At 40.9% G+C, this 24,207-nt stretch overlaps 1 protein-coding gene across 5 annotated transcripts in view; it reads right to left on the bottom strand.

Moving 5' to 3' along the window:
• RBMS3 (RNA binding motif single stranded interacting protein 3) overlaps positions 1-24,207 on the bottom strand; it is a 1,606,934-nt gene that overhangs the window by 1,173,664 nt on the left and 409,063 nt on the right. The window lies entirely within an intron of this gene.

The following is a 24,207-nucleotide window of genomic DNA, read 5'->3' as shown; positions in this document are numbered from 1 at the left end:
ATGCCCTTGGCTTTTTGAGGGTGAGAGTGATCCTTGTACAAAACCAGAAGCTTTCCCTGCCCAAGAGTTCCCCACATGCAAAAGTCAAGCAAATGTGGTTTCACATCTGGGTAACCTTTTTTCAGCAAACCCACAAGAATTTAGGTTCTAGTACAAGTGATTTGCCAAATACTCCAGTTGGGGATGCTTGGAATAAAACTGAAGCCAGGGCTTATGGAAGAGAAAGGAAGTAACTCAAAGGGCAGAATCAAGGTAGAGATTCTGACAACAAAATCTAGAGAGAGTAAAGAGAGAAATGATGTGGTTACATTGGAGCCAGCCTATGATCTTGAGGGATCCATTCTTACTGAAAAGAGAGTTGGCAGCTCTTCAGGTTCTATGTAATTCAAAGCAAAAATTTCATACTCTAAAAATGGGTATAAAGTATGGCAAAATTAAACTAGTTTCTTCCCATTTTTGTTTGGGGTTTTTAATTGTACGATGTACCTGGACTCCACTCGTCTTTAGAACCTTTGCTTAGGTAGATCCCCAAGATGCTTGCTGACTCTTGCACAGAGCCCCATGGGATGAAGTGAAATCAGGAACTTACAGCTAAGTCCTTGTGCCCATTGGGAAGTGGCAAACGGTGGCATGTGCAGTAGTTGTTGATGCCCATAGACATATGTCCATAGGTTTAAATTTATACGAGGCAGAATTGTGCACGTACATTATTCTGTATCTTGGAGGCTTGGGAGGTGGCTAACAGGAAGATGGGGTCTACAATTTCTGTGCTACAAAAAATTCCAATAAAATCCCAAAGCCATTAAATATTTAGGAGATGCCCTAGACACAACAGGGAGAGAGCACCTTGACGTACTCATTTTTGGCAACAAAGTAAAAAAAAATCAAAAGTAGGGCATACATTTGCCTGGGAGGTGTCAGTGGCATCATACTTCGTATTAAAACATATCTGTAGCCGGCGCCGCGGCTCATTAGGCTAATCCTCCGCCTTGCGGCGCCGGCACACCGGGTTCTAGTCCCGGTCGGGGCACCGATCCTGTCCCGGTTGCCCCTCTTCCAGGCCAGCTCTCTGCTGTGGCCAGGGAGTGCAGTGGAGGATGGCCCAAGTTCTTGGGCCCTGCACCCCATGGGAGACCAGGATAAGCACCTGGCTCCTGCCATCGGAACAGCGCGGTGCGCCGGCTGCAGCGCGCTACCGCGGCGGCCATTGGAGGGTGAACCAACGGCAAAAGGAAGACCTTTCTCTCTGTCTCTCTCTCACTATCCACTCTGCCTGTCCAAAAAAAAAAAAAAAAAAAACATATCTGTAAAAAAGAAAAAAAATATCTGCGGTGATTATAAAATAGCTGGTACCCCTCACTCCCTCTATGTACCATCTCCTGCTCCAAGAATTGTAGGAACCACAGGCCATCCCCAGGACACAGAAACGAAAGGATTAGCGCTTGGACTAGTTCAGGCCAGTGCCCACTTTGAATAGTCAAGGCCCCTATTGATGGCACATCTATCAGTAGACAGGGCATTGAAACCACACACTAGGGAGATCATGAAAGTGTATTAGCAAATAAGAGCAGCAGAATGGAAATGATCAAAATGTTATCTATTACATCTCATTTACAATTAATAAGGTACATTTCTAAGGAAATTCTAACTTCTTTCCAATTTAAATTTTCTCAGTCATTTCAGATTTCAGAAATGTAATATTTGGGGTTAGAAAGATAAATCTGTACTTTTAATATTTAGCATAGTAAGGAAGACACATGAGGACCCATTAACTGCTACTTGTGTAGAACAACACACACATGGGACATGACACTATGCATAATGCAACTCAACAAACGTTGCACAAGACTCAACTATGTTTCATGCATCCTTCTCCCAAAAATGCACCCACAGAAAAGATTCACTGTAATTCTCCAGAATTCACATGCCACTGCTTCCCCCTGCAGAGTGACTTAAACTTATAAAAAAATTCTCTCGTTTCACTTTCATAAACTCCCAAAGGAGAAGGTTTTCTGGTTGTCTGAGAACATGCCCTTTTTATCAACAATATATTTTAGTCGGTGGTAATTCTTAAGTATACACAGTTCCTTACGCCCAAAATAACGTTTGTTGAGTAAGGCTAAGGGCATGTGTTTGGTGACATACAGGCAGAGGCAAAACAACAAAAGGATAATCATGTTCCAAGAAGGGTTTTTACGTGCCCACATGATTGCTTGCTTGCTTCCTTCCTTCCTTTCTTCCTTCCTTCTTCCTTCCTTCCATCCATCTCTCCCTTCTTCACTTTTTTACTTCTTCATAAACAGAAAGTAAACTGTAGATCGTAGATAAAGAGGGAATGAAGCAAGGAAGGACAGAGGAGAGAGAAATGGAAGTAGATAGGGTGTAGGGGGAAGGCAAAAGGGAGGAAAAAGGAACAGAGAAAGGTTTCTTCTTGAGATTCTGGTCAAGTCGTAGCCCAGAAAATATTCATGTGATAATACCTGGATAACCCTACTGCTTCAGGCTCAGGAATTCAACTAATTTCCCCATACACTTTGTTTCACAAAGGACCATTATTCTTACAGACTTTTAGTGTCTGCATTAAGACTCTTCTCAAATCCCAACACCAATATATGATGGCTCTAATAATTTGCCTTCTCCTTGGTAATACCTTGTTTAGTTTTTATTTTCTAAAACTGCACTTTGGAGATGAGACAGTGGAATTTTAAAAGATATTACAAAATTAAAATTTCTGCCTGTTGCAGTTTCTAGGAACTAAAGCTGATCCTCATCAAATTATGCTAATTTACTGTACAGTGTTTAATTAAATCTTACCCCAGGCAATCTACTTCCAGGGTTTATTTTTTACAGCTTAGAACTTTCAAACATGAAAATGCCTTTCAATTTAAATTAAAAAAAAAACTATTCACTGAAGTTCATTAGAGAAAAAAAATTACTTTCTATCCTGGACTTCCTCCAGTCTCCATTCTTTTCTCATTTTCACTATTTGGGTTTTCTCTTCTTTTCAGGGAAGCAAGGATATTTTGTTGAAATTACTGTCTCTAGTTTTTATAGTGTATACAGTGGTTTCCACTTATCCATGGCAACACATTCCTGTAACCCAGATATCTAAAACCATGGGTAGTACAGAACTCTATATATTTGATTATATATATATATATATATTCCTATATATATAAATATTTGCCCATGATAAAGTTTAATATATAAATTAGGCACAGGAGGAAATTAACAACTAATGATAAAATGCAGTCATTATAACAACATGCTATTTTAAAAGTTATGTGAATGACCTCTCTCTCTCTCTCCTCTCTCTGTCTCATTCCACTGTTTTCTGAACGCAGTTGACCACAGGAAACTGAGACCACAGATAAGGTGAAACTACTACATTAAATTTCTTTCTGAAACGGCAATTTTCTTCAACTGGGCCATTACATGGGCCAACTGTGCTCAACTAAACATAAAAACAACTGGTTGGGAGAAGATGAGATCTCTTTCATCTGGGAGGTAACAATGACATTATGGACTACAACTGAACACATGGTGCCAAGGCCATTTACATCTGCAGGTTCACATACTTCAAGAAAGACCAAACTGGACTCTGATTGTCCACCTTATCTCCTGAACACATGCCAGTCGAATTGAAGGTGCACTCTCCTCATGCCCTATTTCACCTGAACCCATCCACACATGTGCCTTCTAAACCCTTCCTTTGGAAAACTCCTCCACCACCAGGAGCTAAGTGAGGTTTGCAGAACTTCTGCTGATAAATCCTCAAGCAAGAATGTGAAAACTTGAGCCAGTCTGCCAGAACGGCATCTGTTTTCATCATTTTGAATGCTAAGATATTTGCCCCACATCTTGGCTTTAAGTTGATCAATAATATCAAATTATTTTTTAGAGCAAGTAACATAACATCTTTACAACTTTTCATCATTTCTTGGATTTGGACAAAGATATCCATCAGACATTGACATCTGAATGCCAGATAGAATTCAAAGGTGACAGAGCATCAGAGAGCAGTTGATTTTCTCCAATCAAATCATCCTGTAACAGGACATTCTTTTTCTCTTTGCTGTGTGGCTTCTGCCCTTTACAATTTAAGTCACAAGGAGACAGAGCAATCTCTAGCGTATCAAATCCAGACAATGTCTCTGGAACATTTGTGGTAGACAGCTTCCAGGATATCCCCCAGTGCATCCAACTGCCTGCCATACCTATCCTGGGTAGTCCCCTTACAAAAACTGGCCTGTGTGATCAATAAAATACAGTAGAAATGATGGCATGCCATGTCTGAATTTAAGTTGGAAAAGATGACATCTTCCATCTTACTTACTTCTCCCTCTCAGTCTCTACCTCACTTTGATTGCTTGCTGTAGGGAAAGCCAATGCCGTCATTCCAGGCAACACTGAGGCATAATTTAAAAATGGCTGTGACATCCCCCATCACCTCTGCCAGATAACTAACCTAACCTATGAACTGACATCCATGACCTTTGCTGAAATATACTGGTCAGAATCAAGTCCCAGGTTCCTCCAGCAGAGAGGATAACACAAAGTTGTTTTTCATTGCACTAGGACTTTAGGGTACATTCTCTCAATAACTGGAGAAAGACATGTACGTTTACTAAAGAAATAATGTATTACTCATAGATGATGTTTATATTCTTAACCACCATCAGAAGGCTAAGGAAACTAGAATTGTATAACAATAATTTCTCAGGTTGGGAAATGCTGGGGAAGCAGGATGGTCCTAGGGACCAACCATCTGCAGGGCTAAAATAGACAGTAAGGAGAAGTCCCAGGCTCAGGGCCCAACGGAAAGGCTTATCCTCGTAGACAAAAGCACAGACACTGGCTATGGCTTAGTTCAGGAACATGGTTGGAGAGAGAAGTCACACATCCTAGCTGTGTCACAGGTCAGGCTGCAGACGGAGTTTACTTGGCACACATTTCATTTCAAAACAAATGAGCCAGTTGCCAACATTTTCAAATCAGGACGTTTCACACCAAAATTCAGATTATTTCTTTTCTTGTAATGATTGGCTTGCTGTGACATGCAGCTGCCTCCCTTAAATGAGGCTCGTTCTTCCCTGTCTCAGTCCTTACCCAGCCTTCTCCATTCAGAAGTTTCCATCTAAGTTTGCAATCTCTGATCTTGAATGATGTTGCATGGGGTCCCAGAAGTTGGTCTAGGCTCAATGTCTAGAAACAGAGGATGTAATTAAACTTCAGGAGCTCAGACAGGTGGCTGGGTTCTGGGAAGAGTCTAGATGTGGACAGCATTCACCCAGGGACTCTGCGAAGAATCAAGACAGACTAAACTCTTAAGGAGACTCTGAGGACTACAGTATTCACAAAGGACCTCAGGGGGGCCGGCGCCATGGCTCACTTGGTTAATCCTCTGCCTGCGGCACTGGTATCCTATATGGGCGCCGGGTTCTAGTCCCGGTTGCTCCTCTTCCAGTCCAGCTCTCTGCTGTGGCCCGGGAAGGCAGTAGAGGATGGCCCAAGTGCTTGGGCCCCTGCACCTGGCTCCTGGCTTTGGATCGGTGTAACTCTGGCCATAGTGGCTATTTGGGGGCTGAACCAACAGTAGGAAGACCTTTCTCTCTCTCTCTCTCTCTCTCTCTCTCTCACTGTCTGTAATTCTACCTGTCAAATAAATAAATAAAAATCTAAAAAAAAAAGAAAAAAAAAAAAAGGGACGTCAGGACCAGTACAGGAAAGGCCAAGTCTATGGAGGCAACCAACAAAGCAAATATATTTGCTACAGAAACCCATGATCAACCTGAGCCACTTCGGGACACACAGGCAGCTGAGAGTCTGCCTTGGTGAGCCTCAGGATCTTCTTTCTCAAGGCATTATACTAGGAAGGCAGCTTAATGCTCTTCTCCCACCACAGTAGAATTTGGAGCAGGGAGTCAGGCAGAGAGCAGAGCTGTCTCTCAAAGAGGACTGGTTCAGAAACCAGCGATGGAAACTAAGTTTATAGCAGAAAATGCTACTAAATTCTGTGAAGAAATAGAGAGGCTGAGGCTGATAAGGAGATTGTATTCCACTTAATTCTTAGATTCAAAGAATCAAATTTGTTTCAAAATCTGTTTGACTTTCTTCAGAATTAAGGTATTAAAGAATCTATCTCCTGCTTCCCTTAAAATTAAAATGGCATAATACAATCTCAGATATAATTACAATCATGAATGCAGAGATTCTTGGACAATTAGCAAAGAGGTTTTGTTACAAAGAGGGAATTTCTGCTTTTACGACTTTTCTCAAGGTGGTAGATAAAAGAAGTAAGCAGTAGGCCCTCCACGTCTCCTGCTTCCACAATCACAGACTGAAAATATTTGTTTCTTAAATATGCATATAGGGTGGACACTTGGTACAGTGACTAAGTCACTGCTTTGATGCCTGCACTGGGAATATCAGAGTGTCTGGTTCAAGTCCCAACTACTCCACTTCCAATACAGCCTGATTGTTACAGAAAAATGGGAAGTGAATCAGCAGATGGCAGATAGCCCTCCTCCCTCTATCTCCCTTTCAAATAAAATAAAAAGAGATTGATTTTAAAAGTTAAAGGATGGTGTCTATTCTGAACATGGACATATATTTATTTCTTTTAATTATTCCCTAAACAACACAGAATACAACTCTTTACATAGCATTTACATTGTATTAAGTATTATAAGTAATCTGGAGATGATTTAAAGTCTATAGGAGGATGTGAGTTGGTTACATGAAAAGACTACGCCATTTTCTATAAGGAATTTGAGCATCCTAGGATTTTGGTATCCACAAGGATTTCTGAAACCAATCCTAGTGGATTCCAAAAGACAATCATTCTCTTCTGTGAAACCTTTCTTTTCCCGTCATTTTCACTTTCTACTACATTTCTTATTTTATATCCATACCCTATTCACATACAATAAAGTACGAGCTTCTTGCTAGTTAATTCCTGAACACTTTGACTTCCTGTAATGAATTTCTAATGTTTAGTACTGGTTCCCATGGTGATTAGCTGAGAGTAACCGTCATGTACTTTCACCACCGGTCGCTGGTAGACAGGTAGTTATATATCAAATCGTAAACTACTCCAAGAAGCTGAATAATCTCAGCAGCAATTGTGAGACACTTGCACAAAGTAGCACAACCAAGTGAGACTCCATGATTGCAGGAGTGGCTATCAGCCCTCCAGTCTCAAGGCTGCCCATACTGTTGTTGTTTCTGGAGCCAAGAGTGGCACATGCTTAACCTTCAACGAGTATACATGCTGTATGCTACCAAACAGCAAAAGAGCATGCCTGCTCAGAAACACATAGCACAGAATTACAATGGTGGTAAGGGTGGGCACGAGAGCAGTAGGCATTGAGAAGTGGGAGTAGATTTGCCACCACGGCAGTTGGAACCACAATTCTCATTGTGATCTTGTGGAGTACAGAGACAGTCTTCACAAAGGTCACAGGAAATGCACATTATCTCTAATTCCAAAGCCCAAGTTCTTTTGTGTGATTTCTGGCTCTCACACTGAAGTACCTGGAAGTTCCCACAGTGATGTAAATAGGTCCTCAGATATGTTATTTTTTTTTTTCTCGCACTCTTCTTAGAAACCTTGAATAAATCAGCTGAATATTCATTAATTTTAAAAATTCATCCAGCTAAATTCTTCAAGTCATGGCCCAAGGACTGTCTGCTCATGAACTCATCAAGTAAGTCCCAGTGTTTCCCGTGGAAGGCAGACTGAGAAGTCCAGGAAGGAAGGAAAGAAGGAAGGGTCTTCCCTCCTGTTTAGTATGCCCCGAGGAAGCCAGTGTGGGAGAGAAGGACAGCTGCCCCTGAGAGACACAGTGACTTCCTCTCTATGGAGCACATGTCTGACTTTTAAAGGAAGCTCTGTAGGCTGGCAGTTTGCAGAAAAGCTTCCTTCTATCCTGACTCCAGGCACGAGTTCCCATCATGAGTACACCCTTGGGTACCTGCCAGGTGGCTAAGCATGTCTGGCTCCTTTATGGCCTCTTTTCAAGTAGCTAGGTTCCAACTCATAAAGATGACAGAAATTTCATTGCAAATATACCCGGAGGGTTGTGAGCTGATGCTGCAGACACAGGTAAAATTCACTTGTTGGCCAGGCGCATCTGTTCCATTTGGGGTAGGATTAGGTGGATAGGGACTGTTGTGAATTAAGTTGTCCTGGGGTTTAAGGGAGAAAGCTTCAGACAGGAAGAATGAAGTCAGACAAGCACTTCGCTGTGTGCAGTGGGAAGAGAGAAGGCGATCAAGATTGCTATGTATTGGTATAGTATCTCCCAGCCCTCTGGCACCAACACGGCTGTGTGTATTACATAGGCCCCTGTCTTTGCCTCTCAGGAACAGACAGAATCTCACAAATATACTATTTATGGCAGGGATAATATCATGCCATGGAATACGACCCAGAATATGGTTTGGGGGGGGGTCCCCAACTCTACTTTTTCATATTCTATGTCCACATATCTGGGAAAATAAGCCAAATAGGACAGCAAAGTTTTAATCTTCCTTTCAACCCTAACCTCTACCAACCTATTTAATATCTGGCTATTTTTAAAATGTTATTAAACAGGAGAAAAGCATAATATGTTATGCATGTATGTGTGCAAATATGTGTCTATACATACATTCATGCATAAGTATGTGCATATGTATAAGGCACCAAATCAGAAGGTACAAATTGAGGCTGAGAGCCACACAAAAGTGCCAGTGTTCATTAGATGATCTTTTTGTATGTGGCTGAATAACAAACTTTCCCCAAAAATTCATTTATTCAGCTCATAAAAATGCAAGTTGCAGTTAAAATATTGACTTAGAGGTTGGCATTTGGCACAAAGCTTAAGACTGCATAAGGGCCGGCACCGTGGCTCAACAGGCTAATCCTCCGCCTTGTGGCGCCGGCACACCGGGTTCTAGACCCGGTCGGGGCACCGGATTCTGTCCTGGTTGCCCCTCTTCCAGGCCAGCTCTCTGCTGTGGCCCGGGAGTGCAGTGGAGGATGGCCCAAGTGCTTGGGCCCTGTACCTCATGGGAGACCAGGATAAGCACCTGGCTCCTGCCTTGGGATCCACACGGTGCACCGGCCGCAGCGGCCAGTGGAGAGTGAACCAACGGCAAAGGAAGACCTTTCTCTCTGTCTCTCTCTCCCTCACTGTCCACTCTGCCTGTCAAAAAAAAAAAAAAAAAAAAAGACTGCATAAGACAAACACATCCTGTGTCAGAGTACCTGGATATAAATCCAACAACCTCCACTTCTGCCCAGCTTCTTGCCAATGTACATCCTTGGAGGCAGCAGATAATGGCTCTAGTACTTGGGTCCCTGACACTCACTTAGGAGTGTATATTGAATTTTAGGCTCTTGGTTTCAGCTTCACCTGATCTCAGTTCTTGTGAGAACTTTGGGAAGTGAAATAGGGGATGGAGTATTTTTATTTGTGTGCCTCTGTCTGTCCTTCAAATAAAATGAAAATAAATAAAATGTTTAAAAATATTCAATTAAATCTATAGCTATGAATTTGGAAGTCCCTCTAGATTATGGTTAAGTTTCTAAAATAAGATAGTTGTTGGGCCAGTGTTGTGAAATAGCAGGTAAGCCACTACCTGCAACACCAGTATCCCATATGAGCACAAGTTCATGTCCCAGCTGCTCCACTTCTGCTTCAGCTCCCTGCTAATGGCCTGGGAAAGCATTAGATGATGATCCAAATACTTGGGTCCCTGTCACAACCATGTGGGAGACCTGGAAGAAGCTCCTGGCTCCTGGCTTCAGACTGGTCTAGCACTGGCCATTGTGGCCATCTGGAGAATGAACCAGCATATGGAAGATACATCTCTCTCCCTCATTCTTTCAAAATCAATAAATATATCTTTAATAAAATAAGATAGTGTAGAACAATACATAGATTACAGTCCAATTCCCAGAACTAAAAGACAAAAAACAAAAAATAGAAGTGGAAGCAGCAGAATATGGTCCAAGTCCTTGGGCCCCTGTAACCATATGGGACACCTGGAAGAAGATCTGGGCCCCGGTACCCATGTGGGACACCTGAGAGAAGTTCCAGGCTCCTGGTTTCCACCTGTCCCAGTCTGGTCATTGCAGCTATTTGGGGAGTGAACCAGTGGATGGAAAATCTCTTTCTCTCTCTGTCTCCTTCTCTTTCTCTGTAACTCTGCTTTTCAAACAAATAAACAAATTCTTTTTTAAAAATGCAGCTGTCACCTGAGTAATTGAAAGCTCACAGTACTAAGAATCAATGTCTTCAGTAGAGAAATGACTCCAACCAATCCTCCAAACAACTGATCAGTGTACGCTAAGATAGGCTACTAATGCATCTAACGCTTACTGAATCAATTGTTTTGTCTAATTAACATATATTGGTATTTATTAAGTTTCAAAACTGCATGTATTTGCTTTCCAATGAAGTTTTTAAAGATACTTAAGGACCTAAATGTAAGAATCTAGACTTCATGGCCGGCGCCGTGGCTTAACAGGCTAATCCTCCGCCTTGCAGTGCCAGCATACCGGGTTCTAGTCCCAGTTGGGGCGCCGGATTCTATCCTGGTTGCCCCTCTTCCAGGCCAGCTCTCTGCTATGGCCCGGGAAGGCAGTGGAGGATGGCCCAAGTCCTTGGGCCCTGCACCCGCATGGGAGACCAGGAGAAGCACTTGACTCCTCGCTTCGGATCAGTGCAATGCGCTGGCCGCAGCAGCCATTGGAGGGTGAACCAACGGCAAAAGGAAGACCTTTCTCTCTGTCTCTCTCTATCTCTCTCTCACTGTCCACTCTGCCTGTCCAAAAAAAAAAAGAATCTAGACTTCTTGCATTCTCATCATTTGTTCGCTGATGAGCACAGAGCAAATATTTCACAAATGTTAGTTGAATTTAACTCACTGCAAGCCTCCTTTACAAATTAATCTTTGATTCCTAATTTTTTAAATTCAGACTGGACATTCAGGAACACAAATGCCTGACGTATAAGATTTATACGTCCCGGGCAATCTGTCCACACAGCTCTCAGTTTGAATGATGCAGATACAGGAGATGGGAAGGCGTCAAGTGTACACTCAACAGATTGGTTTCCTGACCTAAAATGAACCACAATTGTTCTCCCTTTCTCTCTGTTTTCATGTCACTCTAATAGATGTCTCAAAATAGTGTTATTTTATGGATAAAGTTATAAATACCAAAAAAAAAAGTGGCTATTAAGGACTGAAACAAAATGTCAAACATGAACATAACATTAGGGGTGGGGACTGATCCAGTTGTTACGATGCCTGTGTCCCACAGTGGAGTATCGAGTTTGATATCCAGCTCCACCTCCTGACTCCAACTTCCTGCTAATGCAGAACTTTGGCAGCAGCAAGTGATGACTCAGCTAACTGGCATCATGCCACACGAGAGACCTGGCTTCCCAGCATTCCCAGCTCCCAGCTTCAGGCTGATCCAGGCCTTTGCAGGTATTTGGAAAGTGAACCAGTGAGCAGATGGTTTCTCTCTCTCTCTCTCTCTCTCTCTCTCTCTCTTAAAAATAAATGAAAATGTTTAAAAATGTTAAGCTTAAACAGATTAGAATCTATACCAATGGCCAGCATTGTAGCTCGGAGGGTTGAGCTGCTGCCTAAGACACCAGCATCCCGTATCAGAGTGCTGGTCTGAGTCCTGGCTTCTGTCCCAGTCCCCTGCTAGTGTTCCAGGGAAGGCAGCAGAAGATGGCCCAAGTACTTGGACACTTGGACCCTTGCCATCCACGTGGGAGACAGGAGTCTGGCTCCTGGCTTCAGCCTGTCCCAGGCCTGACCTTTGTAGTAATTTTCAGAGTGAACCAGGTGGTGGAAGATCTCTGTCTCTGTATCTGAATGGCCAGAGTGGCAAAATTTATATCTAAAAGCAAAATGTTCTGTCTTCCTTAACCCATCCATGTAAGCCAGATGCACTGAGCATTCAAGGCAAAGTCCTTGAAAAAAGAAATCCTATGCACTGTGTGTGGCTAAAAGGGAAAAAAGGTGATATCACTTAATTTCCTATCTCCAGTCCATGATGAGAAAAAACCCTCATAACCTGATTCTTAATTGTGAGGCTAAGTAGATGACAGATGTAGTATTACTACCATTTTTGGTCCATGCTGTTTGGCCATACAGAAATGCTTGCTTATCTCTGAAAAACTCACAAGCTTAAGGTTATTTTCAAAACACTCTTGGAAAATGACAAATGGCCCATTGCATACCCTGGGCTCAAGCCTTTTGCAGGGTCCCTAGGTTTTAAGTAGGAACTTTTCCCTTAGCAGTCTTCCTCCTAATGTTGGCTCACTGTCCTATTTCTCACTAGCTTATATGGCTTCAAAGGCTTATTGCTATTGCCATCATCACTTTACCTTGCTTAGTAAAATAAAGTGCATGCTAAACTTCTCATTAAAGGTTGCTATTTTTCTCTCCTATCATACTGGTAATCATAGGTTATAATTTTTTAAAGAATATATTTCATAAGTGTTTATGGAAAATAATCACAAATACACACTAAGGAACTCTTCTCATGAATAAAAATGGAGTAATAATTTCCATAATACTAGAGTATCAGCAAGAAGGAGCTTGAAGAATTCAATGAAAACAGAAGTAAAGACAAAAAAGGACATAGTCTGTTTAAATCGATAAAATGCAAATTTTCAAATCAAGCTACTGAAGATGGGGAATTATCACAACAGTCTTACTATGCTCTACACACCTGGGCCCAGCATTGTGGTGCAGCATGTTAAGCTGCCACTTTAGACACTAGAGTCCCATACTGGGTGCCAGTTCAGCCGCTTTAGATCCACCTTCCTGCTAATGCACCTGGGAGGTAGCAGATGATGGCCTAAGTGTCTGGGCCCCTGACACATATATGGAAGACCATGATGGGGTTCTTGGCTCCTGGCTTCAGCCTGGCCCAGACCTGGCTGTTTCAGCCATTAGGAAGTGACCCAGCATATGGAAGATCGATCTCTCTCTCTCTCTCTCTCTCCCCCTTTCAAAAATACAAATTAAATATTTTTGAAAAAAAGAGTACACACACTTAGTTTTGTTGAAAAAAACATTTTTTTTGCTTTACATTTCCATTTAAGTTTGTGTATAAATGCCCGGCACAATGTCTCCAAAATCTGTCATCTCTAGATGCTGGAATTATCTAGAATTCATTTTCTTTAGTGCATTTTCGAATTTGCTATAATGAGTGTATTCAAAATTAATAATCACTAAAGCAAGAACTTTAAATAAGAACTTAATATAATCAACAGAAACGATTAGACAAATGTGTTTTACTTGTAATAGATTCGACTTATAAATTCAAAAACAGAGTAAAATAGTACCTAAAGGCAAACCAATGTTCAGCAAAAAATGAATGAATTTTTACAATTAATTGTAACCTATTTCTCTTACTAAGTAATTAATTTACAATGAGCCATCTGTGTCTGTGAATTCCATATCCATGAATTCAACCAACTGCGGATCAAAGAGACTCAAAAATATTCATATCTGTAGTCAATCTTTACAGATTTTTTCCTATTATTTTCTAAACAACACACTGTAACAGCTATTTAGATAGCACATATATTATGTTAGGTATTACTAGTAATTTGGAAATGATTTGAAGTACAGAGGAGAATGCGCATAGGCTATCAGCAAACATCATGACTTTTGATATGAGACCCTGGGGCATCTGTGGGTCCTGATGTCTGTAGGAGGTCTTGAAACTAATTTCTTGCAGATATGAGGGATCACTGTAATTATGAAATATTCTCAATTCAAATGAGCAATTTTGATTTAAAAAACCACAAAAGATTAAATAAGTCAATATCTTACTATAAAGTGCTTTTTTTAATTAATTTATTTGAGGATCAGAGAGACAGAGAGACAGAGTTCCTTTCTGCTGGTCACTCCCCGACATGCCTACAACAGCTGTGATTGGGCCAGGGCCAAAGCCATGGGCCAGAAACTCAATCCAGGTCTTCCACATAGGAGGCAGAATCCCAATGAAGGCATCATTACTGCATTAGCAGGAATGCACCCAGGGTGTGCATTAGCAGGAAGCTCGAGTTACAGGGCAGGCATTGTGGTGCAGTGGGTTAAGCCACCCCTTGAGATGCCGGCTTCCCATATGAATGCTGGTTCAGATTCCGGTTGCTCCACTTTCTATCCAGCTGCCTACTAATGCACCTGAGAAAAGCAGCAGATGATGGCCCAAGTATTTGGGCACCTGCCACCCACATGGAGACCCAGATGGAGTCCTGGGCTCCTGCCTCAGTATGGACCAGCCCTGGCTGTTGTGGCCATTTGAAGAGTGAGACTGTGTGTGGAAGATTACTCAAAATCTACCTGCCTCATAGTCACCTATAAGCATTAATGGTAAGTCACAGTTTAAAAAAAAAATAGAAAGTGACTTAAAATTGAATGAAAGGGTCAAAAACACCTTTTAGTATATCATCCATAATGGCAAATAAGTGCTATAACGCTGGTACAAAGTGAAAGATAAATAATTCTGTTGCATTACTCATGTATCACCAGACAAATGAATTGTGTTCCATTGCTCAGTCTACTTTTTAAATGTAAGCAATACAGGTTAGGTTATGAAAAAAAGCATTGCCTTAAAGCACTAATATTTTGGAATTTAGAGAATTAACCATCAGAAAATCTACCATCAACAAGGATGTAGATGCTAATGTAACAGCAAGAAAACCCACATGGTGTCTATCTACCCAAGATCAGGTCATTCAAATTGTCATCCATAGAAGTTCATTTGGATGAGACTTTGGACTTTGTAACTTTTGTTGGAAAATAGGATGATCACAATGTAATAGAATAACACAGAATATAGTCACTAATGTTAATAGGTCAAATCTGACAAATTGAAATGTATGGACAAATAACAGGCATATTCAACAACCTTGGTCACAGATAGAATTATAATATTGAAATTATGTATTAAACTTTAATTTTATAAAATATTTATTTATTTGTTTATTTATTTCAAAGAATTGCAGAGAGAGAGGGAAAGACACAGAGAGAGATCTTCTATCTGCCATTTCACTCCCCAGATGTCTCCAATGGTCAAGGCTGTGCCAGGCCGAATCTAGGATCTAGGAGTCTCATTCAGGTCCCCCAGTTGTTGGCAAGAGGCCCAAACACCCAGGGCACCCTCCATTACCCCAGGGAGCCAGATCAGAAGCAGAGTAGCCGGGACACAAACTGTTGCCCACACAAAATGCTGGCATTCCAGGATGCTGGCTTCACAGGTGACTGCCTAACCCCCCCATGCCACAATGCCAGCTCCAAGCTTTAATTTATAATAGAAAAATGTGTAATTGTAAATAGGCAGTCTGTGTAATAATGCATATGAAGTCTAAGATAATTGAAAAAATAACCACATAAGGCACTAGGGTATAACTAATGATAGTTATTAATTAATGAGGGCAGATATTTAATCACATTTATGCATAATGCATCATAACTTACTCATGTAGCAATTTTATACAGCACAAAACAATTAAAGATGAAAGCAGAAAATAATACATGTGGGCAATGGTAGCTATCCCATTTACTGGAATTATTGCTCATAAATTTTCTTATAAGCCATAATTCTCATTCATATTAATACTGCCTTAGGCATACATCTTGTCTCGTCTCTAGTTTGTTACCCTTGACCCACATATTTTGAGGCAGTCTCTACCCAGTTTCTATTTTTCTCTTGTAGACAGACAAGGCTCCACACACTGAGCCATTTGATTACTTTACTTTGTGCCTGCAGCCTGGTCAACCCAATCATGGAACCATCAAGTTGCCTGTTTAGCCTCTGACTCACTTCAAACTAACCATCCGACCCTGCTGTGGGAAGCCCACCCAGGTAAATACCTTGACCCCAACAAAGAAAAGCTCCATCCCACATGTCTCTCCTTCTCGCCCTTACTCTCCACCTGCTGGTTGAGAGCATGTGTGCAGCAGACGTACACACACCACCTCCCACTTCCCATTGGCCTTGTGCTAAAGTGTTCTGCTCTCTTCTCTCTGGAATTATTTTTAAACTTTTATTTAGTAAATATAAATTTCCAAAGTACAGTTTATGGATTACAATGGCTTCCCCCTTCCCCCCATAAATTCTGGAATTTGTAAAAAATTTCTTCTTTGCAACACTTCAGTCTGAGTGCCCTTCACACTGCTACTCCTACTTTCACTGAACCTAACTGAAATACCTCTCTTAACAAAGCATACAAGGCCAACGCTGTGGCACAGCGGGTTAAAGCCCTAGCCTGCAGCGCCAGCATCCCACATGGGTGCAGGTTTGAGTCCTGGCTGTTCTACTGATCCAGCTCTTTGCTATGGCCTGGGAGAGCAGTAGAAGATGGCCCAGCTCCTTGAGCTCCTGAACCCATGTGGGAGACCTGGAAGAAGCTCCTGGCATGGGATCAACTCAGCTCTGGCCATTGTGGCCATTTGGGGAGAGAACCAGTGGAACAGAAGACCTCTCTCTCTCTCTCTCTCTCTCTCTCTCTCTGGCTCTACCTCTCTCTGCAACTGTCTTTCAAATAAATAAAAATAATTCTTAAAAAAAAAGAAACCATAGCAATAGCTACACTAATATTTGAGTCTTGAAAGGTATTTAATACAAAATAATAATATATTCTTATTTTGTTTTATTTTCTAACAGCTTCTTCCACATTAGATAATACCAAAAAAAAAAAAAATGACTTTTTCTCTACCACAACCAGGAATTTGGGCCAGATTTTGTTTTGAGACTTAAGTTTTTATTGTTTTCATGTTAGTTAGAACATACTGCTGCCAGATCTAAATAAGACTGATACTGGAGTGAAAAGCAACAGAAAATAATGGAAGAGAAAGACTAAACTGATCTTAAATATATAACAACTTATGTTTGGGGAAACTGGCATTTCAAACTTAAAGAAAAAATGCCATTCATTCATAACTAAGTTAATGTACAAGTTTAGTTCTTTTCTATACCATTAACTTAGCAGAGTGCATACTCAACAGTTTTAAAAGTTTTGAATGATTCAGACAAAAGAAATGATCAAGAAAAATATCTATTGGTCCTGAGCTGCAACGGATTTAAGATATAGCTATAAGAAAAAAGCATAAGGAAAAATAAAGACAAAAAATGACAATAATAAATCCCAGTCCAGGTTTGGTAAGTTTTACTAATATAGATGAACCAATTACATAAAACAAAATTGTAAGGCAAGCCTTTGGTGCAGCAGTTAAGATGCCACTGGGGATTCTCGCTTTTCATATTGGCGTGTCTGGGTTCAAGACTTGGCTGTGCTCCCAATTCCAGCTTCCAGCTAGTGCACACCTTGGGGGAGAGCAGATGACAGCTCAACTAGTTTGGTTCTGCCACACGGATGGGAGACCTGGAGTGACCTGTCCAGCCCCAGCTATTGCATGTGGAGAATGACCCAGGAGAAGGAAGATATTCTCTCATCCTCTCTCTCTCTCTCTCTCTCTCTCTCTCTCTCTCCCCTCACTTCAAATAAATAACTTTAAAGTAACATGTATTTAAAAATAAAAGAATAATGATAAACTGAAAAAAATGTACCATACTTATATGTTTGACAAAAGGTAATTAGTATTTGACAAATCAAAAACAATGACTAAAGATATAAATAGGCAAAACACAACATACAACTGATCATTAATCCTGAAAAAATACTGTGGAGAATCCCACAGGAGTCTTAAAAAGAGTCACGGATCACCGCTTACCTGGAAAGGAGATGAACTGTGGAAACTCCACAGTAAAACATTGAAAAGTTACCACTAGCCACAAAATAAAAGTAAAGTGGACTTATAAGTCAGGAGCTGAGGCAATACCTAACGGCTGTTAGGGAGACACTCCTAATCATACCACGCAGACATCTCTGGTCAGTCAGATAACAGTGTGCTATGGACAGTACCCTCCTACCCACGCTGACTGGACTGTTCAAACATAAGTAAGGCAGGAACAGTATTGACTGGACTGTTCAGCTGCAAGCAAGGAGGAACCAGCATTGATTGGACAACAAGTCGGAGGATGGCAAGCTGGAGGACTGGCAGAAAATTAGGATAAAAAGGGGAGCCCTTGCACTGCTCTCCATCTTCTCGGGGATCATGGTCCTGTGTGTGTGAACCTCTGGATCTCCACACACCCGGAGCTGAAGAGGCAGCCCGCTACTCTGCATGGAGCAGATAGCGGCACAAGCCGACCTGCAGAGCTGTCCCTGAGCTGTAACCCCACTGTCTGTGTGTGACTGTGTGTGTGTGTGGGCCCAGTGCATGCAAACCTCTGGATCTCCTGGCACTTGGAGCTGAAGAGCCAGCCCGCTAGCTTTTGCTACGTGGCACAAGGTGACTACGGGATCAAAACTCCAGCCGAGGTGCTGCCTCACCGCCCTGCCTGGACCCCTCATCAGCTTACTGCCGGACCTGACCCTGAAGCCAGACCAGGCCTCTCAGCAGGGGACCTCTCCAACTTTTCGCCTGGCCGTCCGCCTGGGAACTTTGAGCCTACTGCCCAGAGTGATAGCCTTCCCACAACTTCCTGCCTGTAAGTGACTGATCCGAGATCTGTCTCTGCCGAGACATGGAGCTCTGGACCTTGAACACTGACACTCTTTTTCATGACCGTGATACGAGCCTTGAAAACGCAGCTTTTACAAATAACGTTAGTCATGTGTCATATAATATAACTATGCTTTGACCTTGTTTTGACCCTATGCAAGGTATCTGTAAATAATGCTGGAGACCTTGATGTACATATACTATTATAATTAGATAACCCTTAAAACCACTTTAACACTGTATACTGTGATCTATGGATTAATGAATAAGTTCAAGTAGTATTATTGATATTGATATTAATGGTATTGATTCCAGTAGTCCTCTAGTCATTAAGGAAATAGTGTTACTCTGATAGTTAAGTATTATAGTAAGTTAAGTAGAAGATAAGTAGTTATGTTAAGCTAAGTAGTTAAGCTAAGTAGTTACGTTAAGCTAAGTAGTTAAGTAGTTAAGTCATGATTAAGTAGTGGTGTTAAGTTTATTGATAAGTGTATTGAATAGTATAGATTGATAAGTATATTGATACTGATAAGTGTATTGACCTTAATGAGCATGCTGATGAGTAGTGTGATAAAAAAAAAAAAAAGCCTGGTGTGTAAGCAATAAAATCTCTCATTGGAAAGCCAGTCTTGTGTCCTGGTGTTCCTTTCTTCCCCGTGACTGACAAGTCATACATCGCACTTGCTACTGTCGAGCTGTGTGACAGTAGGCGCTCGCGACAAATACCCACACTTATTAGTAATGAAAGAAACAAAAATGAGTCTTAGGATATAATATCATCTTAAAGTAAAGATTTGCCAAAGACTAAAAGAAGTAACCACTGAGAAATCTTTCTGAAAGGAACCAGAGTATGCAAATCAAAGGCTATAAAAGGGGGCAGGTGTTTGGATTAGCCGTTGGGACACCAGCATCACATGTCATAGTACTTGAGTTGGATATTCACCTCCATATTTCAGATTCCTTATATTGCAGACCTTACAAGGCAGCTGGTAAAGTCTCTCGTAGTTGGTTTCCTACAGCCAAAATGGGAGACCTGGAGTGAGTTCCTAGCTCCAGATTTTGGTCTGACCAGAGACCATCATGGGTATTTGGAGAGTGAAAGAGCATTTGGGAGCTCTGTCTCTCTCTATCTGTTTCCTCTTTCTGTCTCTCAAATAAATTATTTTTAAACAACATTTTAAAGCTTTAAAAACATATCATGTGTTTACCTAATATCCCATATGTATTTAAGTCAGTTATCAAACATGCATCTTAATACAGATATTAAGGCAATTCTAAATAATATTTATAACAGAAAAACTGGAGTGGTAACCTTGATGCTTGTTGAAGATATCATTAATTGTGCCCATTCTCCACTCTCTGTTTCATCTTGTAATACCTCCTCTCTACTCACAAGCCCAGGCTCTAATATGTGGTACTTTCATAGGGTAGCAGCTTGCCTTTCATATAAAAGACAGGGACATGGTGCTCATGAAGTGATTACAATCAAAAGAAAGCAACACCCTTGGAAACAACTGAGAAGACTCCCGAGTTTGTGGGTGAGCTCCCAGAGCCCAGCTACCCATCTGAGCCAGGTCAGCAGTTTATCTCTGTACCACACCTAGAGAAAAAGCAACTTCTAGCATAGCTGAAGGTTAGATATTCAGGCCTCTGTTACAGCTGCTTAGTCTCTACCCTAATCAACACAATGCCCAACAACACAGGATTTCCCAAGTGGCTTCATCCGTTGGTCGAACTTGACTCAACTGAAAAAATGCTGAAGAAAATGTATGTAGTCACAAATGTTCATGAAATGGAGACTATTTAATAATCTGGGAAAAAAACAGGTAAGTAACTAAGAGCTACTTTAGAATTCCAATTTAGAGATAGAAAACAATTGAATGAGAGCAAAAGAGCAAAATGTAAGTTATAACTAGACAATGGAAATGCAGATAATTTACTTTCCTAATTTTCTGCAATGACCTTGTATTCTCTTATCAACTGTTATAAAACATGGTAAATATTACAAGAAAAAAATCGAATTCTGATGGAAGAATGCGAGCACCACAGCCAAATGAAGAGAAGCCCAGACCCGGATATTTAACGTTTTCAATGATCCAGAGACTGAACAGCAACAATAAAAGGCACAGTGCTCTCTGCACAGTGGGAGCTTAACACATGTTCATTAAATTGTACTCACACAAACACATTTTCCATGAAAACACTTAGTCACGTTTTAATAAAACTGATTTAAAGGGCATGTTGCATTTTAGCCTTTGTTTTAATATTTGCCATTATTTATAACATATTCAACAATATTTTGTGGATTTTTTCCATATGACTATTAAGTGACATTTTTCACAATAGATGATTTTGATAAGTATTTATTTATCCTTCGTGTGACTTAAAAGCTTATAGAGTATTCAATAAAAAATTGCCATGAGTCTTTCGGCTTGTTTAGGCAAGATGGGACCTTATTGAATGTAAGCTCTCTTGTAAAGTCAGGGAAAACCTGAACTAGTGAAAACAAATGCAAAACAGGAGCGCATACACTTTCTTGGACAATACAGAATAGCAAATTCAAAAACACAGCATAATCTGTTTTTCATGCTGATTTCCTTACTACTATGTACTATTTTTCTATTCAAAATGTTCAATGCAAAGGATATTAAAAAAACAGATATTTTCAGACTTTATGTTTCCATCTAAACTTCCCAAACCAACGAAGCCTAAACACCTTGGAGTATATTTAATATGGTCAGCCAGTGACAGGCACAAGCAACCTTTGACATTCTACGCAGGAATTCCATTAAACTTGTCCATGCCTTGAGTCCTCAGAAACTTTAAAACAATCATGCACACCAGAGTGAATAAATTCTTACTGTTTGGAACTTGACACCAAAGGGCAGAGTGACATCAGCCCTAGGCTACACAACTCTCAGCTCAATTAAAAGAGTCCATCTACATAAGTGGATTAGTTGACTATCCCTAAGTAAAAAATAGCCACAATTAAAGATAGCCCTACACATGCCAGTAAAGACACTGTGGATTCCACTGGTATGTGTTAACAGCTAAATCTACAAAGATAAATGTCCCAGGTGATGGTTTATCTCCTGGTAGAAATAAGCAGAGGTGGTGTCTCCTGGAGCATTCTCCTAGTCAAAGTGTTTGAGGGGAGTCAAAAAATCTCACCTAGATAAATAGATCTCCCTTGTCATGGTTCAGGACAAGTGTTACCTGCTACAGGGAGCCTTGCACCCCTGTCCCCAGCCCACAGTTTAGGTTAGGTGTCTTTCCTATATGCATCCTCATCACATTGCAGGATCTCATCATGGGATGGACACAGAGATGATAACCATCCATTTATTTACCTCTGCCTTCCATTTAACTCCATGGAGAATGGAACTATTTCCATCCTCCACTGTGTTGTCCCCGGCCATTAGCAGTATGCCTGGTAGAATATGGGCATTCGATGGTCAAATGAATAAATGAATTAATGAAAAGCTAATGTAAAAGAAATATAACATTCCCTCATGTGCTTTCTGGATCAGAATTCAGTTTTGTGTTTGGGGAGATGGAGAATAGTCCTTTTATTACCATCTTCTCATTAAGCTACAAAAAACATGTACCACCTCTGAAGGCAAGACCCAAGCTAGTGCACTCTCTCTGTCTCATATTTCCAACCCTTGCTGACCACATTTGCAACAAGAAGGAGAAAGAGGTACAAGAGCACTTATGATCAGTTCTCCAAAGTTTCACCCACTATCAGTGAACCCTAAGAAAAATACATTTTCTTGGCTGAACATTGAAGCTCGATATGCTAGTATCTGTAGGCATTGAATGTAAATGAAATCTTTGAATATATTATGTATATAAGGACACGTAATAATAAAATGTTACATTGTTTTCCAGATGTTAAGACAATCTCCACATAAAAGCTTATTTCTAAGTACTCCACCTGCTGAAGTAAATTAAGATAGTAATGAGAAGTTAGGTGAACTTAGTAGCACATTGAACCGTGCACACAATGATCACTTTTCCAATCCACCAGCTGGGTTCCCTGAAGTCAGGAAACCCAGCTGAAGAGGGAAGATGTACTGGGACTCAAGTGCCAAGAATTGCCCTTGGCTCAATCACAGGGCTGAGGTCATAAATTTGAACAGCTCATCCAATTCCCCATTATGAAATTTACAGACTATTTCTTTTTTATATTCCAAACACTTTGCCACCCAACTGCGGTCCCCATCTGGCTATAGCAGTCTCCGTATCAGTCCTGATTTTCTGGTTGATGATCCTACTTTGGAAATTGTTTTGAGCAAAATATTACAGAGAACAACTTCAGCTGCTGAAGGAATCAATTCTAAAATATACTGTTTTAATTTGTCAGCCTGAAAAATCTAGAAAAATGGAAACAGTTTTGAGCATCTAAGAAAAAGGAAGATCATTTAAAAATAATAGTTGGGGAGTGTTTAGTTCAAACTGCAGCTTACTTTTTTTAGAGGTGGAAGAGAGGCAGAAAAATAATATTTACACCAGCTATTTAATGTTAACTGTGTACTATGTCCTAACTCACTGCACAATTTGCAATATCCCACAAGGCCAGTGCCATGGAAGGTACGTGAATGCTTGCTAACCTAGCCTAATCAATTATGCATATTTAGTGACTCTTTTGAAATACATTTACAAGGAATCTCTAAGAGAAAGATTTTATTACACTGTGCTTAAGACAATTGACAACTTCAAATATATTGGAACTGTTTTGGTAGAAAAGGTACTCAAAAAATGAGGCCCGGCCTGCACATGAGAAGACAAGTGGAAAATTGAGTCAATTACCAGTATCTTCAGGATAAGGAAAATGTATTAGCTTCTAAACCTCTACGCAGTGTAGCAAATGCTTGCTTTTTTATTTTTTAATTTTCCTTTTTTTTTCCCCTGAATTCTTTTTCTTGCTATAGGAAGAATTGTTTAAGGTTCTACTTTCACCAAACTTTGGCTACAACAAATTGAAACACTGGACATTTTGAATATTGACATTTTAACTCTCTAGTCAGGAGATGAGTCTGCCCCCACTGGGGACAGGTAATGAGATGTGGGGGTTCTGGTCTCCCTAACTCCCTGATCCTTGCAGTGCTTACGATGTTCTGTGAAGAGAAGCCTCTGACTTAAAAGATGAATGCAGGCAGCGGTAGGACCAAGAGATCTTGCTCAATGCCTGGAGCACTGGCTGGGGGAGACGTAGGGGAAAGCGTGGGCATCTGAGCAAGGCCTGCATCCCAATCTTGCTGTCTTGGTCTCTAACAGGACACATTATGTTCTGGGCCTCTGTTTCTCTAACGGGCACATGGTTCTCTAACGGGCACATGGTACTTTAACAACCTATCTGCCAGGGACTAGTAAATTACAAAATCACTAAGCAAAGCACTTGGCACAATACAAGGCAAGAGCATGGATTGATCACAGGTGTCGTCACTCTCAGTTTGGGATGAGCTCTAGGTACCCTTCACGGCCTGCCCATGCATAAACGAATACACTGTCATTGGCTACTCTCAGAAGTAGCCAACTCTGCATGGTGAAAACAGGGCTGTTGAAAGACCTGTGTCAGCTCCAGCAATCTTAAACTACGAGACTCAG

The sequence above is a fragment of the Lepus europaeus genome, chromosome 2 (genome assembly GCF_033115175.1).
Source record: "Lepus europaeus isolate LE1 chromosome 2, mLepTim1.pri, whole genome shotgun sequence".
In the NCBI taxonomy this organism is placed as follows: Eukaryota; Metazoa; Chordata; class Mammalia; order Lagomorpha; family Leporidae; genus Lepus; species Lepus europaeus.
This window is presented reverse-complemented; position numbering and strand designations above follow the sequence as displayed.